The 20363-nt window shown below is 40.1% G+C and overlaps 1 long non-coding RNA gene across 1 annotated transcript; it reads left to right on the top strand.

Annotated features, from left to right (window-relative positions):
- Window positions 1–5109: 5109 nt before the first annotated feature.
- On the top strand, window positions 5110–10917 carry LOC147652305 (uncharacterized). The gene is made up of 2 exons (XR_015288927.1): window positions 5110–8626; window positions 9585–10917. It is a non-coding gene; the product is annotated as an uncharacterized LOC147652305 (long non-coding RNA).
- The last annotated feature ends 9446 nt before the right edge of the window (window positions 10918–20363 follow it).

Genomic DNA, 20363 nt, shown 5'->3' with positions numbered 1-20363 from the left:
TATCGAGGGGCAATTTGCCCACAGCAGCTCTGGCACTTAAAAAGTGAGTAAGAGTAGTAATAAGGCAATAGTTTTGCTATTGCAATTAAAGGTGAAAATTATTTCTTTTAAATTTGCAAATACTATCAGTAGATACTGGACATAAACTTACAGCTATATAATCACTCCAAGAATCTACACTAACTTTCAAAGGTCAAAGCACTAGAATAAAGAAGGAAAACGAGATGTAATATACCAGTTTCTGTAATTGCTACTTTCATAAGAGTGCTATCAATGGCGATTGTAATACTATAGTAATGAGGAGAATTGTCAACATAGGCAAAGGATTCTGTACCTTCTATTGTAATATCAAATTCATCTTCATAGGTATCTTTGCATGCACACTTGCTAAATGCAAGAGTGAATCCAGCTGAAATGGTTTTCTCCTTTACCTTTTCCCTTATGTCTAAGCACCTAAGGAAAAAAGTGTTTTCATTTGTTTCTGTCTTATCACAAAAGTTACATGGTATTTTTCATGTCAGAAACTCACAGAGCAATTTGTAATCTATTAAGAAGAATCTTAAAACCACTGTAAATACAGGAATACAACACAAAAAAAGAGGAAAATTAGCAAAAAATGTGGGATAAAAACCTGTTAATAACACTTCTGCTATTAAGTGATGCCTTCTGTGCCTTTAGACTTGCACTGTTTCCTTTGCCAAATGGCTGCTCTTTTTGCATGTGCTGGCTTTTGCCTCTCTAGTTAAAAAAATACTACTCTGGTGTATTAATAGTGCAGGAAAATGGTTTAATCGCAGAAAGGGACAAGAAGTTTTCTTGTAATTGGATTAGAGTACTTTCCCCTGGTTGAAAGTTTATCTTGTGGCCATTTATAAACTTTCTATTTCCAGCTGAAACCTGAATCCTTGTTCTTTACATGGACAATGCTGCTTTCTGATAATATTCCCCTATAACTGAGAGGAGGGGTTAAGTGTTGAGCTTGTAATTATGGGGCAACATTAGGCCTCTCAATTTCTCAGGGAAACATTCACTTCTGTCAAATTCTTTGCTGCAAATACTGAGTATGGAGCTCTACAGATCCCCTGATATGACTTAGCTGGCTAACAGTGATCCACAGACCACACTTCAGGAACAATTACCCAAAACCATGGAACGAAATGAGGGGCAAACTGTAGTAGGGATTTCTATCACAACTGTGTTATGTTGTTCAGTACTGTAGTACCATGCTGTTTCTTGACCCCAGTTTGAGAGAATTTTCTTATCCATAAAATAGTAGTAGAAATGTCAAGTACAACCCCTGTACTTGGAAGAACTGTGTTACTCCATGCCATAAGTGTTACACTGAAAAAAAATGAAGGTGACAAGCCATTTCATATTTTTCTAGGCACCAGTGGATATTTGTTTCCACACTTTCCACTGCAGAAAAATGCTTCTTTCTTAGTATACGTGGGTTTGCATCTGACTATTACAGAACAGTTTTGAATTTATGTTCCTGGTGTGCTTATTTATTATATTACAAAGGTTCAGTCTGTGTCATGCAATTGCAGCCTCTTTGTCTCCTCAGTTTAGTGCAGCTAAGAAGGGGCAATTAGGCTGAGGAAATTAATGTGTGTTTCTCATGAAACTGCAGCAGCTTGAAGTGCCCTCTGTTCACAATCTCTTAACTAGTAAGTTTTAATTTAGGGAGGTTGTAATAGGTGCACAGCATGAGCTTATATCATACTGAAGTGTCCTTGTTTGTACAGGTAGGTGGCTGTTGTGTAAATATTCTCTCATTTTAAGACGGGATCAAAAGTATCAATCTGTGATCAGATCCTGTTAAATGGGCTTCATGCTATTTAAATGTAGCTAGTTACAGATTTTGATATTTGCAGTGCATTGTCTGTATTTTACCTGTGCCACAGCATGAAGTAAGAGAGTTTATTGCAGGACCTGAATATGATACGCATGAAACTTGTCTGGGCCTTAATTTCAGTAACAATTCTGTCATTACTTTTCCTATGCAAAGTTGTACTCTTTCACCCAAATGAGTTTTGACTTGAAACTGTTTCTCGGGAACAGATTTGCTTTAACCATCACTTTCATTCTCTACATGTGTGTGTTGGACTTTGGTTTTTTTTCAATGGCATCTGGCTACCTCTCTCACTAGGCATTTAACCTTTTTTTTTTTTTGAAAGTGGATGTGTGAGAAGGCCTTCTATGGGCTACCAGAGCTTGCATTCAAAACTCAATGAGTTCCCAGTTGTACTCAGCAAGATTAATTCAAGTCAATAGAGGATTTAGAAGTGAAAGGGGAGAAAAATCAGGTCAGCAAAAAATATGAATAGACTGATTGAATCAGTGGGAAATGCTGTGGTAAAAGACAGAGGATTCCAATTCCATTTATAATAAACTGGGAGGCTGAGATGCTTAATAGCAAGGAAGGGCAGTATTGCTTGAGAATTGGGTTGGATTGGCAGAGTACATCCAAATGTTCTCCTTCCAAAAGAATGACTGAATATGTAATATGAACTTGGTACAAGTGCTTGCTCTCTCTGCTCTTTTTGTGAACGTAACTCCTGATGAAAAGATCAGTGGTGTTTCCTCCCACCAAGGGAAAGAAGTAAGAATGCATTTGATACTGTGTGGCTTTGTGGTTTCTGGTTTAAAATGGTGGTGACAAAATCTGGGTGGACCTAGTTCATCATGTCCTATTCAGAAAGGTCAGGATGAAGTCCTGATCCAGTGATCCATTCCAGAGTTCTTGTCACTAGTTACATAAAACTATCAGTACATTCCAGATATGGTTTGCTGTCCTTTAAGTCCTAGCTTTTACTGTAGTAAAAACATTCCCCACTGTGCTGAAAACAGATGCAGGTAAGAAGGAATGTGTCTTGGTTACTCTAAGGAAAGTTAAATTTGAAACAAAAATCCTAGTTTCCCTTTAAACCTATTTATAGGAGAAGTATCCAGTGTTGCTAAAATGTGCTGTTGTGTGGGTTTTGGATCATGAGAGGGAAAGGTTCCCTGGGATTTTGTCATCTCCAAATGAGATAAATATTTTAGGCCTGTGATTGACTTTTATGGACATGCAAAAAATCACAAACCCAACAAAACCCCAAACTTCATTGGGGAATCCAGTCACTTGTTCTGTATAAATATTTAATGGTAGGAGATGAGAGAGAATTTCTCACTATGGCATTATGCATGCACCCAGCATGATGGCATTTTAATTCTCTTCTTAGATGGTACAGTGCTGTCACCCCACAGAAACTAGAAATGAAAAAGTCTGTGCCAGCCTGCACATTCCCCATGCTACATGGAAGAAAAGCTATCTGAAATAACTGAGGGCTCAGAGGTGGCAGAGAATGTCTGGATTAAAGTTTGATGACAAAGGCACATATACCCTGAAGATCTGACTGTTATCATTGCCATTTGACACTTCAGAGTGTTGCTCAGCAGAGTGTGAATTGATGACATGCTGTTTATTTCTCCTTATGCTAAATCCCTGTGTGGGCATGGCTTGTGTGTGTATATATATGCATATATGTGTATTTTTATATATTCATATATATATATATGTAAAAGTGGGCTCAGCCATCATCATTACCTGGAAGTGAATGTAAAGCCATCAGAGATTCAGAAATTTGTAGCTCGGGTTTGTGTAAAGCTCCTTTATTCAGAGAGACCCTCTCTAAGCAAGTTAAAGTCACTGATTATAAGTGCCCATGGAGACGTTTCATGAAGTTAAATAAACTGCAGTAAAGCGTGTCAAGTTTCCCATTTTTCCCTCTGTAGGTGAGCTCTAAATATCTTCACCATGTTTTCTAGCAGCCTTCCCAAATCCTTCATGAGTCCAATTTCCTGATGTCGGAACAGGACTGGGATCTGCAACCACATCAAAGTTAACTTGTGGGATTTTGCTTTGCTTTTCATAGTTATGGATGCTAAGCTTCAATAATGTGCTTAGTGCTAAAAGAGGCAGTGAAATGACACTTGGTGGCCCTAGGAGTGTGCAATCCAACGACAGACAGACAGTGCAGAGTGTGCTGGGAGACCTGGGGAACGTACTTCTGAGAGAAATGGTACTTTTTGCAATAATGGTTGGGTGCCTGACAACATTTACATTTACACTGGTGAGTATTCATGGCTTCAAGAATGATGAGAGTTTAGGGAAAGGATTTGGCTTCAGCAGATTTTATTCTGCCACATGCAGAGGGATCAGATCAGTCGACCATTGATGCTATAGTCATATACATTCCTTCCTTACTTTTTTTTTCCATGTGGTATTTGAGCCTGCTTTTTGATCTGTGCCCCTTACATTCTGCACTCTGACTAACAGGCTGCTCACAAATGCAGAGGAGTTTACGTCCTGCCAAATGTGTAATTACTGCAGTACTCCAGGCACCTCACTGCATACTAAGGAAGTTTCACTGGCCCTACATTGATGTCAGATATTGCTGTACCAAAAAATCATCTCCAAGAAAATAAGCTTCTTTAGTCTATGATTTTTAGTAAGTCCTTCAAAGTAAAATTGATATATTTGGGCTCATACTTCCTTTCCCTTAGTTATGTGGATATGTGTAGGATTAAAACTGCTTTCTGTATTAGTGATTTTCTCTCTTCTGGTTAAATAAGTATATTTATTGAAGGAACAATTCTAATAGGAGCAAAAAAGTGTCTGAAGACAAAAACTGAGGAACTTTCAAGCATGCTAACAATGCAAATTGCTAAGCTGTTTTGGGGCTGATTTTAGAACAGAATACACATGAGAAAATAATTTGTCATATGCTTAACTTTTATTTGGAATAGATTAATGAGCATGGTGTCTAAAATCTGGGTCATGAGTGAAAAAAATTGACACACAGCCCAAGTGAAGTCAATGAAATTCTCAAGTTAGGAACTGGAATAGGCCTTAGGAGAAAACAGGAGGATCTTTAGGGTAAAGCTGATGAATATGACACACTTCCCTTTGCTCCAATTCTTTTGCCCTGCTTGAGCTTTTGTTCCAGGTACAGATCCCAGGCTTGCTGTATTTTAGTCTTCTGATTCTAGAAGCAGTTGAAAGCTCATTGTTCCCCATTGCAGATGTGTGGGAAATCGGTTCTCAGCATACAGCAACTGTTAATTGCTAAAGCAAATGGATCTCACCATTAGAGTAGTGATGCAGTCTTCCACTAAGCCTGACAGGACTCATCCAGTCCAGGCTCTAACAAAGGAATGTGTTGTTGTGTAAGTGGCAAATTAGTAGATCTATAGCTTTACTCAGACGGCAGTAATTGTTGTAGTCATGATTTGTCACGATTAGTTTGTGACTATTAATTATCAGCTTCTCAATCTATTTCCTCTGAAATAGGCACTGATGATGACCAATTTCTGATGGACTGGTTTGGGTTACCACTTTTTCTTATGTTACTGTCACTGCCTCGGGCCTCACCTGCACTGGGTGGCTTCAACAGAAACATTCTTGTTCTTTCACAAGAGCTTCTATAACTCATCTGTTCCTGGTTCAGAGTCCTCACAGAGACTGGTTCTACCTGTAGATATTGTGCAGTGTTGTAAATGGGTGTTTTGTTGTCTCCTCTACAATGGGTGAGTGGGAGTTCATTTACAGTGTGCAGGTGGAATGCCTCTCTGGGATTGTGAAATCCTTAGCATCGGTGCACTTGGTCTTCCCCATCAAACTTTGTTTCACAAACTCAGTGATTGCTTTAAATTTGTATATTGGCTTCTCTTTGAAAGAAAAAAGTGTCTGTACAATTGGCTTTTTGTTTCATACTCTAAGCTAGACTTTCTTGTAATTTTTGACTTGCTTTTTAGCAGAAATGGCAATTCCTGGGAGGCTGTGGTTTCTACTTAGAAGCAGCAAACTGAATTTAATTAGAGGTGAGTGCGATCTGGTGATGTGACAGGCAGGCTTTGCCCAGCACCACCGGCAGGACAACTTCCCCAGCTCTGAAACAGAATGGGCAGCAGGTCAGGGCACCCTTTTTCCCCAGCATCCACATGCCTCAGCTTGTAGCATCTCACCTCATTATGCCTGCAAGTGTCTCAGCAGTTTGCAGGTGGGGACTTGTTGAAGCTTTCCCCGCTCTCAGGTAGCACCGGCTGCTCCGCAGATTTTCCGTGGGTTCCGCACCCCTGGACATCCAGCACCAGCAGCCCCTTTGTCGGCAGAGGCCAGAGAGAAAATACAGTGTGGGAACAGAGCTGGTGGCTCAGCTGTACAGGAATCAATCACCAAGGTCAGCCCCTGGCAGGAGCTGTGAGGGCTGATAAGGCAGCATCCTCAGCTGGAGCGAACGTGCCTCATTTCACTGCATCTCAGCTGCTCTCCGGAGCGAGGCACATCAGGCTTCCCGTGACTGGATTGCTGATTCACTGGGAGAGTTCTGTGGGCTATGTGCAAAGGGGAAGGCCGAGGCTGTCAGAAGAAAAGGAGGAATCTTCATTTTTGGAAAGTGGCAGGGAGGACAGATTTTGAGATGTGGTAATAGAAAATAGAAGGAAGAAGCACTGTTTGCTGTGACAAAATGTGGATCTTCACTGTTCTCCATTTGTGAGCCTTCATTTGAGAAGAAATTGATAGATGGGATTTGCAAAGTGGCTTATATATAGGTTGTGGTTTTACTAAATATATGCTATTGTTGACCAAGCTTTCTTATTTCATCTGAAAAAATAAACAAATTTCAATCTGTAACAAGCTAAATTCAACATGAGATTAGATCACTGCAGCTGCAACTTTGCCATGTATATCCACAGTGTCAAGAGCTAGTGCTTTAAAAAATGCATATTTTGTGGTTTTCTTTCATCTTGAAAATCAACAGGATAATAAAGATAACAAGCATTTTTCTAAAGTAGTTGTTAAAGTCTAAATGTCAGAGAGGCAGTTAGGCATTCCATAATTAGCTAGAGAAACACATATATCTTTATGCATTGACTCTTCAAAGTGTTTTATTACGGTTTGACAGTCGAATTGGGATACTGAGTAAAGGTGTTTACACCCTCAGCCTTCATGGCCACACCAAAGCAGGAGCCAGCAGGAGGTTCAAGAGCTTAGGGTGTTGCAAGTGAAGGCAAGTAGTTTGCAGCTGAGCTGTTTGTTGCTGAGAACACTTTTTGTTCATTAATTCAGAGACCATAAAATGGTATAGCAGATAAAGTATTTGATGTGTATAAAAGATTTAGCTGGATTCTGCAGTGTGGGTCAGTCTGAGACACATGCACAAAACAAAAGGCATGGCTGGATGTGGCAGTAATCATTTTTTCTTCAGGTGATCCTTACAAACTTGCCTGGACATTTGGTGGGAGAGAAAAGAGCTCTGTTGATGTGAAACCTCTAGAATTATATCTCTGAGCTTTCTAGATCACGTAGAGCTGTAGTGGATAATGGGTTGTTATCTTCTCTCCCTTGCCATTGATCTGCAGTCTCTGCCTGTCCCTATGGAAAACACCAGCCTCAGAATCTCAATTTGCTTTTTACTCCACCCTAGAGTGGAGCAAAGTGGACAGTGCAAGTTGTTATCTGGGCATGTTTTGTTTTAACCAGCTGGCATCAGAGGAGCTTCAAACAACCCATAAAGCTTCCAGTTGACCACCCCTCTCAGTTTAGGGAATCCCATTTAAATGATTCATAAGCTGCCACCATTCTGTATGGTTTCCAGCAACAAGTAGGTAGAACTGTTAGTGTGGCTGCTGTTCTATTACATATCCTGCTGGGCAGCTGGTCCCTGAAATTTTTGGAGGCCATGCAGATGGAAGCAGAGAAGTTGGAACAGCTTCTGTGCCCAGAGGAGTAGCCAACCTTTTGATGTCCAAAACCTCTCTGTCCCCACCATTAAATTTCTACAGTGGTTTCCAGAATCTCAGATTGAACACTCATGCTCTCTGCTTCATAACTGTCTCCACTGAAAATCCAATTGATGCTGGAAATTGTGTGTGTGCATGTGCAATGTACTATATACCTGAAAGAAATGGGTCTATAAGAGAGATAGTTGTAAGATTTGCCTTTTGAAAAGCCATTTTCAGGAGAAATGAAGGGTGCTGATTTTACAGCATTAAGAGATCGGGCTGAATGGAGGGAAAGCAGCGTGGCATGAACCTGTGAAAAGCTGGAAAGTTTACAAAGGACTTATCCCACAGCTCCTAGCGACAGCAGCTGTGCTGTGACATACAAACTGATGTACCAGTTGTCTGATCCATAGGTTTCACTTCTAGGACCATTATTTCTTGGCAGCCAACCTAACGTAATTACGTATGTTTTCCTGCAACAAGCAAACACTTTATGTGGCTGAGGAAGCAGCTGCACTACACTGAAGAGCTCATTTGCATAAATATGAAAGTATAGTCACAGAATTGCAAAATTACATATTGGGTAGGGTTACGTGTTAATGTCAAGGATTATAAATACCAATAGGGATTATAAATACCTATAATGCCCTTTTATTTAAAAGGAATTAATATTTAGCCATTTTGAACATTGAAAGACAGTTTGTCATCTGACTATTTAAATGCGTGACTAGTCTAAAAAAAATTTGTATGTGACTCTGAACTGGAGATCTTTGCATTTTTCCTTATTTTCTGTCATGAGCTACTCTTCAGAGATGGAGAGGCAGAGAGACACCTTCAAAAAGGATTGCCAAGCCAGGTAAAATTTGCCTCATTTTCTTTGAACTTAAATTAGGCTTGTTGTTTGTAAATTCATAGATAAGTTTCTAAAGGAACCTGGTAAAACTTCTTGTGTATGAACTACATTACACAGGAACTAAACTCACAGGCTGCAAGTGACATTAGTCAGGGGAACTCTCTGACTCATAACACAAAGTGTTTCCAGAAAAGACCTAGTGACAGCACAAGCATTTGTGCAGGTGTGTGTCTAAAAGAACAGATTTGGTGGAGTAAAACATAAAAGGTTTGTTTCAGTTCCTCACCTGCTTCACTCTGTGACCATACAAGTGCTAGCGCTGTGCAAGAAAGATGTACAAACCAGAAAAGGAAAGCTAAAAATGTGGATGATATAGACACAGCACCAGCCTATTCTGCCCTAAATGATACGTGGAATTACAGCATCACACTGGGAGAGCTGAGTTCCTGCTCTGTGCAGGGGCAGCTTGGCAGGGAGACCTTGTGGAGGGAGTGCAGCTTAAGTGATGTTTAGCCCAGTGCTTTAAAAGAGATTTATCACCCATTCTGTGTTACCATGAGACAGGGAGGCTGTGAACTACACACACTTCTGCAGTGAGGACAGAAACCCCTGGGAACAGAGTTCCATGGGCTGCTGGGGCCATCTCAGCCCTCTCTGCCCCCAGAGCCCCTGTGCTCACAGCACAGTCAGCACATTGCAGTGCTGACACAGTGAAAATGGGTCCAACCAACGCTCTCGGGGCTGGCCCCAGAGTGATGTGTTGTTTTGATTTCTTGGGTGGTTTTATGCAGATTTGATTGACGTGGTTGGTTTCAGCTGATGGATTCAGTTGTGCAATTTGTTCAGCTTTTAATGAAGTAAGAGCAGAAAAATGCTCCAAGTGTCATGACAGCATGATGAGATGAGCTCTAACTCATCTTCTCTTGATATTTCAAAATATGTTGCTACATTTTTCCTCCAGCTGTTTATTCTGCCCATCTGCTGGATGTTGCATTTCTTGCTGGCAATAGAAAATCCAGTCTCAGTGCCCAGAGGGTGACGAGTTTTTTCTGTGTTGGTTTTTGCTCACAGTTTTGACGTTAAGAGTTGGCACTGAAGCAGCTCATGAGCATGAGCATGGACTATTGAATGATACTGCATTTCTCCTGAACCTGCTGCATTTCTCAGAGCCTGCTGATCTCCAAGAGGAAGCCCTGATTGGTTTCATCCTTTGCCTTCCACCAGCCTTTGTGAACAGATCAAACATCAACCAGAAAGAAAATTAACATTGTTTTGGCCAAAGCAGTGTGGGTGCAAGGGCTTGAGGGCACAGTGAGAAGCAGAGGAAGAAGGAGGAAGAGGAGGGTACCAGCCCTCCTGTGGGCAAACTGTCCAATTAACTTGTTTGGATTACTGGTTCACAACATGACACCTCTGTCACCTCCAGCAAGAAGATGGTAACCCAGATCTGGTGGGTGGAGATGTCTGAAGCTCTCAGGGTCATCTTTAGCTTTTCTGGCAGCAGATTGTTGTAGCTACTGGATGATTGGTTTGCATCAGCCTGGAGAAGATAAGATATTAGCTATATAGCCAATACATCCTTGTTACCTGGGGAAGAAAGCATTGGACTGTTGCCAAAAATTCAGTAAAAATCAAAAAACTCCTTGACATCAATTTACCATTAAGAAGAAGGCATTCTTTATTTCTCCAGATGCACAAGAGGATATCTCCTCCAAAATGTAGAGATATTCATAGAATGCCTGTCCTCTCTGACCACAGAAATCACACATTTGGAAGAACATAAGAGAGGTGCAGGAGTGCATGGGTTGAGGGGAATATGAACTTTTTAAACTGGCTTTGCTATTAAGAAAGGGTAAGGTTGAACATCCACATCAGCTCACATTCATCACCTCTGGGCCATGCCCTCCCACCCATATATTCCTTACCTCTTTCATCACCAGTGATGCACAGGAAGCTGATTCATCTCAAGTTTCCTGTGGCAAAAAAAAAAAAAAAAGAAAAAGAGCTTAAGGTGTGAAGGAGATGCTCCCTTGTTAGCATGCAAGTATGTGATGAGCAAACCTCTAAGCACTGCTGATTCCTCTGAGACAACAGCAATTGGATGAGACAATCCATGGGGCTTTTGACTATCTCCTTGGATCCAAAATTATTTTCTCAACACATGGTTAGAATGGGAGGTTACTGGGATTATTTGGAAACCTGCAAAGCATCATCCATGTAGATTTTGTGCTGAAGCAGACATATTGGAACCAGTAGGTATTTATAATAAGCTAAAAAGACCTTTTGTTGGAAAATAGTAAAAAGATGTGGAATTAAAGAGAACAAGTGATAAATATGAGAAATGTGAGTTGGAGTCACATGTATGGAAGGTATATGAAATAGCACTAAGCACAATGCCAGTAACTTTGACTAATCAAATGTCTGTATAATGAGGAAAGGTGAGTGAAGTCATAGCAATATTCTTGTTGCTCAAAAAGAGGAGCAGAAATCTCTATCAATCTGTATCAAATCTGTCTCCTGGGTACTCTTACAGTTCTTACGAGCTGCAGGAAAGTGTCTCCAGCTTCAGAAGAGGATGTTTGTGCTTTTCAGGCGATCTTGCTGAGATGAATAAACAAATAGGGCCAGGAAATGGTCTTTTTTGAATTTAAACAGGCATATTACTCAGTATGGGAAGACTGTCTGAGAATTGATGGAGCCCTGTGGACTTGCAATAAAGACTGGATGATGAAAGAATGATAACACATGTGAGAACTGAAGCTGGAAAGGCATGTCAGTTAAAAGTGAGGCTGGAAATGCAACAGGGCTCTGTCTTGTTCTCCAAGTTGTTTGAAATTCTCAGGCATAAGCCTCTTAACACTTGCTGGAAGAAGACATGCTAAAGATTACCAGCCTGGAGGTATTAGGGTATGCAAGGCATTAGGAATGGTAATTACTGTGACCTCATACATAAATAATCATTTAATAACACAGCTGATTTCTGGAGACTTAACAGGATGCTGTCAGTGTAGAAAACACAAAAAGGAAATTTCTTGAAGGAGGAAATGCCTTCAGTCTAAGAACTATAAAGGAAAGGAGCTTTGAAAAACAAAAAAGCAAGCATTATCATGTTCCATAAAAAGGCAGTGGAGCTGAGCAAGAGATGCTGCACAAGAACCTGTCGGCAGGTTTTCAGACTTTGCAATGTGAAATACTAATGATAAGCCCCTAAACAGAGCAGGCCAGGGCTGGATGGTACTGGAAAATATCAGCTCCCACTAGACCAGTGTGTTTTTGATACCTTTTCAGATCAGCTGTTTTCCAGTTAGCTGAAATTTGAACATAAAGTCTAATTTTAGATATATTTGTGTTTGAAAAGTGGGACATTATCCATACAATTACTTAAAATGTCTGGTTTGTTTTCTTGTTTATTAGTCTGTTGCCCGAAATCTCATCAATTTTATGGTTAGCATCAACACTGGCAGTGTTTCCAGAGGCAAATAAACTGCACAACAACTTTATGGTGTAAGATGTGTAATAACCTGTAATTCATTGTGCAGTTTGACAATAATTATTCATAAATTTAGCATTTGTAACTTGATAGCCTATTTTAACAGTACTACAAAAAATGTTCCCGAATAAACATTTCTGTAACTAAGCAATCCGAATGAATTTACATCATGTATGGTAAGTACTTTTAATTTTTAATTTAAATATAACTCCAGTTGGAATACCTCTGAAATCATTAATAGAAAGTCAATGAAAAGTCATGAATGCTATTAATTGTGAGTAGGAGACTATTTTTATTCTCTGTTCCCCATGATCACAGAAGACTTGCTCTTAAAAAGACTTGGTTTTGAGAATGAGTCCTAGATCTGTGCTGCAGATTCCTACAGGCAGATATTTTTAAAGGGGAAGGTCATGTCCAGTTAAGACATCAATCAAATAGAAAATTTTACTACTTAATTGCAATATGTAGATTTTGATTTTTAATATAGAAATTTTCTCAGTTACACAGGAAGATTTAACCAATGAACTATTGATTATTACAGACATTTACATGCCTACACTCAAATTTTTCCCTTTTTCTTGCCCCACATCTAAGAAGTGTCCTTCTGAGGGCAGTACTTAGCTAGAAACAAATTATCCAAAGCTGTGGGTTAATTTTTGGAAAGAATTGTTTTTGTTATTTACACCAAAGAAGAGGTTTGTATGAACACATTCTCATGCTATCTTGGGAGAAGTTCCAATTAAATTAATTTTGTTAGATCCAGAATTATGAAATTTGGGCCAAATCTAGTGCTAATAATTTCAGAATTTGTTTCCATAAGCTCTTAACTGAGAAGCCACTGGGAGGGTTGGTGACTCTGATGTTTAAATCATTTTGTTTCAGGGCTCGAGCCGTTCATGTCTGTTTAACACTGTTCAAGAATTCCCCCGAGTTTCCTTGCAGGATAGTGAGGTTTTTGAGGAGCTTACATCATACTGTAGGAGTATTTTTTATTTTTTTTTTCTGAGGACACAATTTTCTGTTGAAGTGTAACTTCTTTATCGTTCCCATTGTTCACTGAATTTTCCAATTAATGTCCACAACAGCTGAAGCCTGTGAGAATTCCCTGTGAATTACAACGTCGTGCGGAACTGCACCAGAGATGAAGGTGCTGTGTCAGAAAATATGAAACACTTTCCCCAAGTATACATCTGCAATTGCATTCATTTTAAAACTTGAAAGAGAAGCTGATATTGAGGTTTTCTTACCGTGTTTTTCTAATCTGTGGTTTTCAATCTTCTCTCTTTTTGCCTGAGGATCGATAATATGTATTGTGCCCAGAGGGTACATTTGTTTGTGACAGAACATCTCACGAGCCATCATTTCCAAGCTGCTGGACTGCAAAGCCAAGCTGAGTAGATTCTTAGTTTTCTTTTTAAATGTCACTGACTTCATTTCAGGTTTGTAGAGGTTTTTTTCCTACTATCTCAACAGCGAGCTTTCTCTTTGTAAGTGTCTCTTCATTCTTTTACTATTTCAGTATAACTTACAGTTTTGCACATAAAAATTGAAGGGCTGTGCTCCTCTCACTCCTTCCTGATAGAGAATTCCTGTGCTGTGACTCAGGGTACTCGGAGGTAGGCTGTTAAATAAATGACTGAAGGGGCTGGATGACTTTGGATGTGATCAGTGGCTTGTGAGTGGCTCTGAAAACCTGATCATTGCTTCAGCTCCCACTGGCTTGAGGGAGGCTGGATCGGATCTGTGCAAAGCAGCAGGATGAAGTCTCTGCTCTCCTCCAGGATGTGACAGGACCACCATAGTAACCACCCAGTAGGAAGTGGGCAGCTGGATAATCCTGGCTGCCCTCAGAACCCAAGTGGCAGCTGCAAGACCTTGAGGTGAGGAAGACTCAGCTTTGCCTGATTGCATGGAGATGTTTCTCTCCAGGACAACCGAGACACCATGAAGGAGGACAGAGGAGTGCCTAAAGGGACCATCAGCAGAAAGTCCCTGGCGTTTCTGCAGCCCTGTTTAGATGAGTCACACCAAATATTTCCCAAAGCAAGGATTGTGTTCATGTCTCACCTTTCTCTGCAGTTTGCATACTATGGTAGTGCAGCTTAGTTCATAGTTACACCAAATTCTTTATCCCGTGTTTCACTGGAGCAGAAATAGATTAGAAGCAACCTACAAATCATGGAGAGCAGCAGAGGGAGTTCCAACCCCTTTTAGAAAATATCAGAAGGCCTCTTCCTCCTCTTCCTCCTCTTCCACCTCTTCTTCCTCTTCCTCCTCTTCCTCCTCTTCCTTCTCTTCCTCTTCTTCCTCCTCTTCCTGCACGTCCTCCACCTCCACCATGTATCAGGCACAATACCAGAACTCATGAAATGGTATTTTTTGGTGGTTACTACTAAATAAGTCATCACTAACATTTAGTCAGTTTTTAAAGTCATGAATGAGACTACTAATGTCAATAATAAATCATTCATTCATTTCAGGAGTACTAAATCAATTTTTCTGGAATTAAGCCTGCAGAGGGGCAAATGCTAAATCAGCTGTAAAATACATCACTACAAAGTGTAAACTGGAATTCTAACTAGGATCCTTTGTCTTAACTTGTATTAGTAATTGAGAACAGGGAAAAAATAATAGCACTCTTGACTCTAGTCCAAATTCTCCTCAATTTGAGATAGCTGTAGGATCTGACACAGCTGGAAGAGGAAGGGAAGAAGTTAAGTGATAAGGTGGGAAGCTCCAACAGCTGATCTGCTCCTGTCAGTTTCTGGTTTTTCTGTTTTAGAAGGTCCTGTCCCCTGCTCTCTGCATGGGGCTGTTCTAACCATGAAGGGCAGAATCCTTCACCAGTGGGTGAAGGGGGAAAGAAAGGCTCCTGAGACTGAGAAGTTCTTGCAATGCTAATACAAAGCTAAACTGATCCTTGTACTGAAAATAGTAAAAGAGTCAATACACAAACTCTGACTTTTATCCTTTCCATCCTGGATAATGGATCCTTTTCTGAGAAATATCTTTGAATCCTGCTTAATTTAAACTGCAAGCTGTATTAAACCTTTCTAAAATACCACACCAGACAGCTGGATTCTCTTGGTGGGTGAGGGAAAAGAAAGTTGCTTATCTGAAGACACATTCTAAGTACAAAATGTTCAAGTGAAGCAAGTGGAGCTCAGTAGATCCCACTTTAGACACAAGTCTTGTTATCAATTTCCTATACCACTTACCCTGAGAGAACTCTTGTTTTCTTTCATTGCACCCTGAAATCACAGTAACAGCTCAACATGCAGTGTAGAACCGAAATCTTAATTCCCAGGGACTTGAAAAACATCCTCTTTATAAACAGAGGGACTGCTGAAATAGTTGATATATTCCCTTTGGCACCTGAACTTGAATTCCTACAGCATTCATTGACACCAGGCTGCAACTCCAGTCAGGTCTTGGACTTCAGTGTAAGCAACATTTAATTTTAAAATTGAGTTTGTGTTTAAAAGGTGGAAAATCACAATTGAATTCTTGCGTTCAGGCTCTCCAGTAAAGTGCTTTCTGATATCTATACATCATATTTGCTCTATTTACCCATTTCTGAACTTGAAATCCCAAATAATTATATTTCTTCTAACTTCTGAAATTATTTGAGATGCTGTAACAGCGTTTTGCCTATTTTCTTAGTTTTAAATAGGAACAGCTAATAAGAAAACATCCAAAATCAGAAAAGCAAAAATTATTTTGTCATGTACCTGCATCATTTCAATTGAAGCTGATATTTGAACACTATCAGTTGTGATTGGGACCTTTTTTAATAGAAACAACAGAAAATAAGAGATATGGTAATTTTTACCTAGTTAATTTTTTTTACTATTTGGGAAAAATGTATTGAAGCAAACAGGATTATCTCTGTGCTTTAATAACTTCTGTGAGAGTGAGTTTAAACTATTTTAGGATATTTAGCGTTTAAAAGACTTTTTAGTTTTGTAGGAATGCTAAAATACAATCAGTTTCATGCTCTTGTTTGGCAAGTTTTTTGACCTCTCTGTGTTAACTACATGCAAAAACTCTTCTGTAACCTTGCATCTGAAACAGTTTTCTTTCAAGCATGTACTGCCATGTAACAACCTAAGAGTGAGGAGGGAGCAAGATAAGCAAGAAATTAATTTCTCAGAATGGTTGTAGAATAACCTAAATAATTAGCTAGGTAGAAAAATTACTATTGATTTGAGCAAATCTGGCTTTGGACAGATGTAGGCAGCTGCCTGAGGAAGAAAATCACAGCTTTGAGCTGCAGAAATGAATTTTGCTGTAGGCCTGACTCGGATTGGCTCAACAGTGGTAGAAGGACAGCTTCAGTACTGGGCTTGGCTGGCAGGGATTTGGAGCTGGGGCGCTACGAGGGGACTTCTGTGAGGGGACATGTCTGGGACTGCTGGCCCAGGCTGAGCCCATCATCAGCTACAGCAGTAATGCCTTGGGATAATGTAGTCAGGAAGAGGGAAAAATGTGCAACTGCAGCCAGAGTGAGAGGGGTGAGAACAACCTTTTCCCAAAACAAACTGCACATGCTGCCTCTTGACTCAGCTGTCAAATCACAAGTTCTGGTAAGAACCTCAGAGAAATGCCCATTCTTTATAATCGTTCAGTCTTAAGGAAACTGTTCTGTGACACTATACAGAAAACTCACCAAAGGTAAGATCTGAGAGTACAAACCCCTTGGTATCCACGAGTGAGAAGCCTGCTCACCATGAATCAGGGTAGAGATTTTAAGCCTGGGTCTGTTTCATTGCAGATCTGCTTTTATAGCTAAGCTCACACAGAGAGCTTGTTGCAGTAGATCATTCTCTCTGTTAACATCTTTAGTCCTGTTCTGTTGTATATAAGACTTTGCAATTCAAAACTGCTCTTTTTTATTATTGTAGGTGAGGAATGAAGTAAGTTCACACTGGAGGTGTTCTTTCTTCTTTCTGTTTTGACTCTCCAAGATGAGTCAGAGGACCCTAACTATACTTAAATCAGATCCACTTTGTGAATGCATTTGGACCATCCATTAGAGAGGAAGACTCCATAAAGGAGGCTGACAAACTAGCCAGGTATCTGATTAGGCACAGAATAATTTCAATGGCTAATCAAACGAATGAATCCTTACTTGATTACACTTCAGTTTTGTATCAGCTAATCATGAAACCAGAAAATACACTAATGGATGCTAGTTTCTGACAGCACCTGTTCACAGGTACAATTGCTGTAATTTGGGAAGAAGAAGGGAGGGGGCAGCACTAATTTCCTAATCAAGAGCTGAGACAAATATCAAGCTCTAATATTTTTAAGCAATGGTTTGTTTTTCTCTAGAAGAAAACTGGAGCTTTTCCAGGACTTGAAGAAAAGTCAGCTGGGATCAATCCCCCACATCTCCCAGAGCACATTTTTTAGTATATACATTGATTCTCAGTAGATCTTCTCTATAACATGGTGAAAAGAGACCTTTTTGGGACATTCTTTAAAAAAGGAGACAATACAATCTTTCCCTCACCCCTCAGGTCTCTTTTCATACTGACTGCTCAGCAGTTATTAACAGGGGCAAAGATGGTCCCTGCAGAAAAATAGAAAAAGTTTGTTGTATGTGTGTGTTTGCAGAGGTTCATGTTCTTTTGGTCCTCCTGGTGTCTCAGGAGATTTGGTCTCAGATACAAAAGCCACAAGTTATCATATGGGGGAGATACTTCTGAATTCTCTCCACCAAGGTCTCTGACTGAAAATATATTAAAAGATATAGGAACTATTGCTTGGAGGAAATCCCATTGTGCTCTGTGAATGTAGAGAAAGCAGCAGTCCCTGGCCCAGCAAGCCTACTGTGTAAAACTATGTTTTCTTTTCATATAAAAAGGTAACAAAAGGGAAATATTGGAGCAAGAAAGGGAGATAAAGAACATTGGGTTCTGCTTTTAATATAGCCTGGACCTGTCAGTCCTTTGTTGTATGCAGAGAAGAATTTTGGTACGGAGTTATGAACGAGATCTGACATCTACATTCACAATGAATCCACAAAGCAAAGCCATTCTTGAAGCTCTTATTGTCACACTTCCTCTGGTGAAGTATCTCATGAGAAACAGACTGAAAATAAGGCTGAGCCCTGAATCCTGAAAAGTGGGTCCTACCTTACAGAAGTCACCCTTCAGGTGCTGTGCAGTGTTAGTGTCACCAGTGTCAGGAGAGCTCTGGGACTTGGAGCTTGCATGCATTAGCCTGAAACTATTGCTAACAGAGCACAGTCCTTAAAACCTCTGCCAATCAATACTGTCCAGTTCTTTGAAGAACTCTTAATTTAATGCTGCTTACCTACACAGTAAATGTCTCTGAAGTCTAAGCAGAGAAAATAGAGAGACCAAGGGCAGCTGGATTAGCAGCATTAAGCCATGGTCAATCTACTGCTTGCATTTTAATAGCTTTTGCAAAAGTGGAACACTAGATCTGCTGCTGTGTGAATCGGTGTAGATCCACTGAAATTGCCAGAACTGTGCTGATTTATGCAGGCTGAGGACTGCTCACAAGACTTCCAGCAACAGCTGTTTCAAATGGTTGTGTTTGATCTCTCTTTGGAAATACAAGACCAACAGATAGATTGCATCCAATTTATCAGTGCTGGTTAATATATGTGATATGTCATAAATATCTCCTAGACATCACTCAGCTTTATTTCCTCATTGACTTAAAATCCTGGATCTTTAACTTTTCATACAAGATCCTAAGTTGCAAAAAGAAAGCTTGGAAAAGATAAACACTTCATTAAAGAGATGTGGTGTTACCATTTGTCATTTCATCGTTCAAATAATATCTGTATCTGAAATAATAACACTAATAATAGTAATTATAATAATAATCCTGAACAATGAACCAAAAATGCACTGTCTGAAGTGCCTGAAGTTATTCAAGGGTGAAAACTCAGTTGCTAGAATCACACCTGGTGTTTTTATTTAGGATTTTTCCTACATCTCAGTTTAAAAGAGGGGAATGAAGGGTCCATCCTACAGTGAACTGAGCACCTCTTCAGACCTTCTATCCCATTTCAGATCTCAGGATCTCTACACTGTATGAGCAGAACAATAACTGTGTTCACCACCACAAACAGGTTTTTTTTAATTTGTGACTTGAGTTAGAGGTTAAGAAAATATGGATACTATTTCCTATCAAAAAAGTAGTGATGTCCTGGAGGAATTCCATAGGTCTAGGAAGGAAAATATTTTTTTTTCATGCTGTCATAACTCATAGTCCTCTCTTCATATTCCTGGCCTACTTATTCTTCAACTGTGGTCTATTGCCTCTTTTCTCACCTGAGGGAACACAGTGTTTTGTTCCCTGCAGGTCACAGCCTTGTGCATCCTGAGCACCACACTTCCTCCCTGCTCTTCTCCCTGTCCTTTTCATCTCTGGATGTCTCTTGGCATGGTGCTCTGGCCATTGTGCTAACACCAATCTTCCAGATTCTTCCAGAACTCCCTCATCCTCCATCAATACCAGGCATGATCTTCGATGTCATTGCTGTCTTCCTGTTTCATTGAATCTCCTCCATTTATTTCAGGAGGAACTGGAAAAATAATTTTCAGCTTGTTTTCCTAGAGATTCCTGAAACAACAAGGAAAGAAAGCAGAAAAGCAACTGATAAATATTAATTGACACTGTTTACCTTCTCTCTCTTCATGTCCATTAACAGTGAAATGGGAAGCAACAGAAGGGAATGACTGCTAGCTGCAGATTCAAAAGGAATATGAAGTCCATGAGCACCCTCTGTTCCATACTTGCTCCATGCAGAGCAAATAGTCCACTGGCATGCTGACTGAATAATTAGGTTTACACAGTACCTAGCAAATGGTTGTCATGGACCAGAACCCCCTGTGCTTGCTGCTCTGTTAGCAGAAGGAAAAAAAATAAAAAATTAGAAGACGGTCACTACTATCAGAGCTTAAATCCAAACTGTACGACAGGAGACACCAGATGGAGATGGACAGATGGTGAAGTGCAAAGCAACTCCTAAACAGTTGATAAGCATGAAAGCAAACAGTATCAGCACACCAGCTGCCTAGCATTTGTCCATTAGAGATGTCAAGCCAAGGAATGGGATAAGAATGGTTCTGAAGGATAATGGGAAAGCTCTGTGGAGGCTTGGGGAACAAAAACCATCCCAAGTGGAGATGGCAGCAGGGAATAGTTTGATTGGAATCTCTGCTAGCATCCAGCAGAGGCAGGAGTTGTTCCAGTGAGGGGTAGGCT

Source organism: Cyanistes caeruleus, chromosome 7 (genome assembly GCF_971803275.1).
Source record: "Cyanistes caeruleus chromosome 7, bCyaCae1.hap1.1, whole genome shotgun sequence".
Taxonomy (NCBI): domain Eukaryota; kingdom Metazoa; phylum Chordata; class Aves; order Passeriformes; family Paridae; genus Cyanistes; species Cyanistes caeruleus.
This window is presented reverse-complemented; position numbering and strand designations above follow the sequence as displayed.